This window comes from Crocuta crocuta, unplaced genomic scaffold, assembly GCF_008692635.1.
Source record: "Crocuta crocuta isolate KB4526 unplaced genomic scaffold, BGI_CrCroc_1.0 scaffold30, whole genome shotgun sequence".
NCBI classification, from domain to species: Eukaryota; Metazoa; Chordata; class Mammalia; order Carnivora; family Hyaenidae; genus Crocuta; species Crocuta crocuta.
In genome coordinates, this window is record NW_027528345.1 from 7146241 (window position 1) to 7152377 (window position 6137).

Genomic DNA, 6137 nt, shown 5'->3' on the forward strand with positions numbered 1-6137 from the left:
CCGCCCTCGCCAAGGCCTCTCCTGTGTCTAGTCCTTGGTTTCAGTGACTTTCAGCAATGAGCTCTTGCCAAAGTGTGAACTGTAATTAAGGTATTTGCTGAGAACTTTAGGTATGAAACCTCCCAGAAGGCCTTTTCCTTTTTTACAGGAGGAAGGGGCAGTCCCTGCCTTGTAACTTCCACCTCTCTAACTCTCCCCGTTCGTAACATCTGTCAGGGTTGTGGTGAGAGCCCACAGCAGGTGGAGCAGTGGGACTGTTCGTTCAGAAAAGTGCTGGAGGTGCTAGGTTATGTGTGCAAAGTTGCTGGACACAACCCACATCAGCTCTTCCATTCCCTTACCAGATTATGAATCAGTGCAGGGATTCTTACCTTTGGTAAGAAAATATTATCATTGGTCAGTCCCTCTGACTTTTCTCCCATAAGAAATGTTCCCACTTTTAGTTGGAAAAAAGAAGGGAGCCATTAAAAAGAAGGAGCAAGAAGTTTAAATGAGGGCTTTGAGAGGTTTCCTGAACCAGCTAGACCTGCCTGAGTAAACCAGTGGCCAAGCAGGTGTCAACTGAATGAGTGAGCAGACGGATCTTGGAAGCATCATAGCAACACAGCATTCCAAGCTGGGACTCTGGAATTTCCTTTATAACATCCCTGATAAGTGGATAGGTCTTGCCAGTTGGCTTATTTATTTTGTTTTCAGGCTATTCTCTTTCTCCTGGCTCTGTCCTTCACCACCCCCCTCCCCTCTTCCCTCTGCCACATGACAGACACCAGATATTCAAGAGCAGCCTCTCGTGTATTCTTTCTTTAGCCACCATCTCACCCAAGCCAGCCCCACCCCAATCTGTCTTGTCTTCTCTTCCTCAGCATGAGTATTTCTAGTTCCCTTGATCATTCTCTATATGTGTGTTGACCATATGTTCTGAACTTAAAATTTTCAAATATGTGATCTGTGCTCACTTTGGCTATTCCACTGTCAGACCACACGTTCTAAGTATTGTTTGTAGAAGACGTTGCTTTGGATCACTAGGTTATTCCTCCAGTTCCTCGAACTCTGACTCCTGATCTTGCTCCCTTCCTCTCCCTTCAGCCCATTACAACTTCCTAAATACTTTGCATAGGTACTACCTGTAAAAGCTGCTGGTCCCTAAAGAACCCTAAACATTATCCTAAGGCGCTGGTGGATGTGGAATTCAGGAGTGACCAGGATGTATTAGGAGGGGTACAAGTAATAAATCTTAAAGGGTGGAGGGGATCATGGAGTTAGAGTCTAAAGTTCATATAAAAGAAGAAAACATGCATCCAGTCAAATTTATACTCAAAATCCCTTTAAACTTTGGGTCTTTCTGTTCCTTGATAAATATTTGTCTTCTGTAAATTATTTTTGTTTCTTTATCTCTTTATTCATTAGTAGTTTTCTGTGGTCTTCAATTAATTCTTCAATATCTTCATGGAGAATATCTATGCAACCCTTGCTACACAAGAACCAACAATGCAGGTGTCATGTAGGAGTTTGTTAGAAATGCAGAATCTCAGGTTCTTCTTCAGACCTACAGAATCAGAGTCTGCATTGTAAACAGATCCCTAAGTGGAATTACCTTGCACACTGAAGTCTGAGAAGCGCTGTACTAAGCCATCACAGCCACCTGCAAATATACTATGATTCTTTGTCAGTGGCTGGAAAATTTTAAAATAATGATACTTTGTCCCAAAATTCCGCTAGCATACACCAATCATTTTATCCTTGATATGTGCATTGGTGTTTTTTTTAAAAAGGTGTGTACAGTTAAATTCAGGGACATTAAAAATACGGGTTACATACTCCAAGAAGCACAGGGATAGAGTACTTCACTAGAATTCTAGGAAAAATGGACATTTAAATCTTTGCCTTTTGATAAAAATGGTGATGAGGAAAGAAAGGGGCATGAATAGAATGAAAAGCAACCTCGGGGCTGGAGCTGTTTTCAGGGGTACACCTGGGATGGCCATGTTCGCTTGCAACAAAAATGAGTTAACAGGCACTAACCTAATACCCATCCATGATTGGAAAGCTGAAGCAGTGTGGGGGCAGTTAATAGAACATCTTGTGGACAGTTAAGCAAAGAAATAATGTGACTAAAAAGGGCTTTGCCATTTTTTAGGGAGCTGTAAAGGATGGACTGGAACTTCTCTAAGCCTTAGTTTCCCCATCTGGAAAATGGAGAGTAATTTCTAGTGTACAGATTGTTGTAAACCATGCAGAGCTTAGACTAGGGTCAGCACATAGGAAGGCCTTAACTGGCACAGAGGTGGTTGTAATTATTCATGCATGGGAGATGAGGGACTGAAAGTGGAGAAGACATCTTGGAGGCTCTTTCAAGAGTAGTAATGATAGGAGCAGTGATGAGGTGCTCCCTGTGTGGTAGGCACTATTCTAAAAGCACTTTACAGGGGCACCTGAGTGGCTCAGTCGATTAAGCATCCAATTCCTGCTCAGGTCATGATATCATGGTTTGTGGGTTTGAGTCCCGTGTCGGCTCTGTGCTGACAGCTCAGAGCCTGGAGCCTGCTTCAGATTCTGTATCTCCCTCTCTCTCTGCCCCTGCACCGCTCATGCTCTGTCTCTGTCTGTCTCTCTCTCTCTCTGAAAAATAAACATTAAAAAAAGCACACACATACTTCTCACCATAGTCCTATGAGGTGGAGACTGTTGTTCCCATTTGTCAGATTGGAAACTGAAGGACAGAGAGAATAAGTGACTTGCTTAAGTTGCCACAGACAGAATTCAAATGCACAGTGGGACTTCATATCTGACACTCCTGACCACCATGCTGTTCCTTTACTGGTATCTCAGTGAAGATAAGGAGGAGGGATGTGATGGGAAAACTAGAAAAGAAAGGGAGGAGCAAACAACCATCGGTGAGGAGAGATGGCAGTGTGTGAGCAAACAGCCCTGGATGAATAAAGTCCAAAATAACTCTGAGCTGGGAAGCAGAGCTGGAAGGAAAATGGCACCGATGCCAGAGATGGAGGCTTGTTTTGTTTTTGGCCTACTCTCCTTGAAATGTTTAAGGTTTGATTAAAATCCCTTGGATCCTTTTGGAGCTATAAAAAATTATATTTGAAATATAGCATTGCTTTTGCTTTTTGAACAAGGAACACTTCATTCACCTGAAGCCTGTGTGTTCAGTGATTAGTTCTGTACACAGGTGAGAATTTCTCTCAAGTAGCATATATTTAAAGAGCATAAGTGGCTTTTTTTCACACCCCATTTAATTTACACTGGTTTTACCTTCCTGCACAGATGGCCTGCTTTTCCTCTTCCTGTGCTTAATTCTCACTGAAGCCAGAGAATGCTAAATGCCCATGAGGATTCAACAGAGTTAAGGAATACAGGAAAAGGAGTCAGATGGTGCTAATATTACAACAAAACTGCAGAGAATGGTCCCTAAAGTTATGATTTTAAGCATAAAGCATTTAAAGCATTTTTGCCACACAGTTAGTAAAATGGCAGAGATACAACTAATGTCAAATAAAAGACAAAACTCAATAGGATATGCAGTATGATTCTCAAATGGTAGAATTAAAAAGTATTCATAAATGTATGTATCATGTATTTTTTAAAGGCCAGGAGTTTATTTCAAAAAACCATTAGTGGTGGGGCTCATGGGTGGCTCAGTTGGCTAAGCCTCTGAGGCTTTGGCTCAGGTCATGATCTTGCGATTGGTGAGTTTGAGCCTCACGTTGGGCTCTGTGCTGACAGCTCAGACCCTAGAGCCTGCTTCGGATTCTGGGTCTCCCCCTCTCTCTGTCCCTCCCCTGCTCATGCTCTGCTTGCTCTGTCCCTCAGAAATAAATGTAAAAAAGCAAACAAACAAAAAAATAAGAACTATTAGTGGTAATTTTGGTTGAAAAGACTTAAGGTGATTTTATTTTCTTCTTTAAATTTATTTTCATTTCTCTATGCTGAGTGTATATTCATTTTATAATCATAAGAATCTCATTTTTTTTTTAATAAAAAGAAAAGCAGCATTTAGAATCTGTTTTTCCTGTTAGATGTTTGAATCTGAATTAAAGCTGCAGTTTCAGTTGAGTTTTTTGCCTGGCGGGGGCAGTATTGGTCCCCAAGATTTCTGCAGTTACCGTGTTCTCAGAGTCTGAGAGAGCCTGAAGTGCAGGGAAGAAATGAGGCTCCTCTTTCACCAGATGTTAATTGATTAGCAACACCAAGTAGAATTGTTCTCCTATTAAGTGGAAGAGTCAGCCTGGAAGAACAGAAAGGGGGTGGTGGTGAAGGAAGAACCTTCAGGAGAGTTTCCTCTTCAGCATTTTTTAGTGATGATTACTCCAGGGTCTCAGCCAGCTGCAGCGTGCAGCTGTGTTTCCAGCTGTGCCTAGTGGGGCTGGATAATGTGTTTGGCAAGTGCCCCAGTGGCCCTATTCAGGGGCATGTAGACCAGTCAGTAGATATGGTAGAGCTATGACCACACTGAAACTCTCTAAGGAATGAGTTTTCTGGACACCTTTCAGAAGGTTCAAGTTGTACCTTTCACGTGTCAGAAAGATCAAGTGAGCCAACATACATAAAAATTGAAACCTACAAAGAACAACTGTGATGTGTTTGTATGAGATCACAATTATTTCTCTCCTTAAGTTCTAATACTTTAAAGCTTAACCATTGTTGTTTTCATAAATGGAGTAGACAACATTTTTTGTTACTTAGCATATTTTAAAATTCTGAAAACAGTGTTACAATGATCGTAAAGAATGCTTAAGAACAAGAAAAGGATCCATCATTTAAGAATCCAGTTATTTTCATTTTGGGGGCCTTAATTTGTTTATATGCTTATAAAGATAATGAAACTATAGGGGCACCTGGGTGGCTTAGTAGGTTGAGCATTCGAGTTCAAACTCCACCACAGCCTTGCTGCTGTCAGTGAGGAGCCCCACTCCAGAACCTCTGTCTCCCCCTCTCTCTGCCTCTCTCACTCCAGTGTATAGCGGGTGTGCATGTGGGTGTGCATGCGTGCTCTCTCTCAAAAAACTAAACATTAAGAAAATAATAATGAAACTATATTACAGAAAATTTGGGGGGAAAATATTATCCCCCCGAGATTATACTACCCTAAGACAGCTGTCACCAATTCTGCATATGCTTTTTTTAAGATGTTGATTTATTCATTTACTTATTTGAGAGGAGAGACAGAGAGAGAGAGAGAGCATGCACAAGTATGTGGGAGGGGCAGAGAGAGAGGGAGACAAAATCCCAAGCAGGCTCCACACTGTCAGCACAGAGCCCTACATGGGGCTTGATCTCATGAGCCATGAGATCCTGACTTGAACAGGGATCAAGAGTCCAGTGCTTAACCAACTGAGACATTCAGGCGCCCCCAATTCAGCCTATTTTCTTCCAAGTTTTTTTTCCTACAGACAACATCTTTAAAATTAAAGTTGTAGTGGATATAATAATTTTGTAATCTGATTTCTCTATACTTTTCTGTTTAACACGATATTAAATAAGAGAGAGTTTAGGGTAATGGTTAAAAACCCAAGCTCTGAAGTCAGGTAGTAACATTCTGTAGGGAATTCTTTTTCTGGTTAATAGAAAGGGAAGTCAGGGTGGAGAGATAATTGAAAGAAAGCGGGGCGGGGGGGGATTAAAAAAAAAAAGAACCTTCAAAAGAACCTTCAATAGGAGTAATACCTACTTAACAGAATTATTGTGAAATAGAAATGATATCCACAGTATAACTACTATATGGCCTGGGACACAGTGAGCATTCAGTGAATGGTAGCTATTGTACTATACTATAATAGTCTTCATAATTATTTTAATTATATCAGTATTTTAATTTCAATATGGAATTTCAGCAGATACATAATATGATAAAATCTTTATTGGTAACCATTAATTTTCTTATAATTTTTCAGCATAATAAATAATGCAGGAGAGGGCTTTTGTCACATTTTAGATTATTTTTTTGAGACTATATATAACTTAATAGAATTATTGTGTCAATATTTTTATGGTTCTAGATACATTTTTCTATATTGATTTTCAAACATGTTTTAATTCACAATGCCATCATCAATATTTGAAAGCAATAGTTTTAGTGTACCATTGCCAGGATGGAACATTTAGTGTGTGTGTGCGTGCGCGCT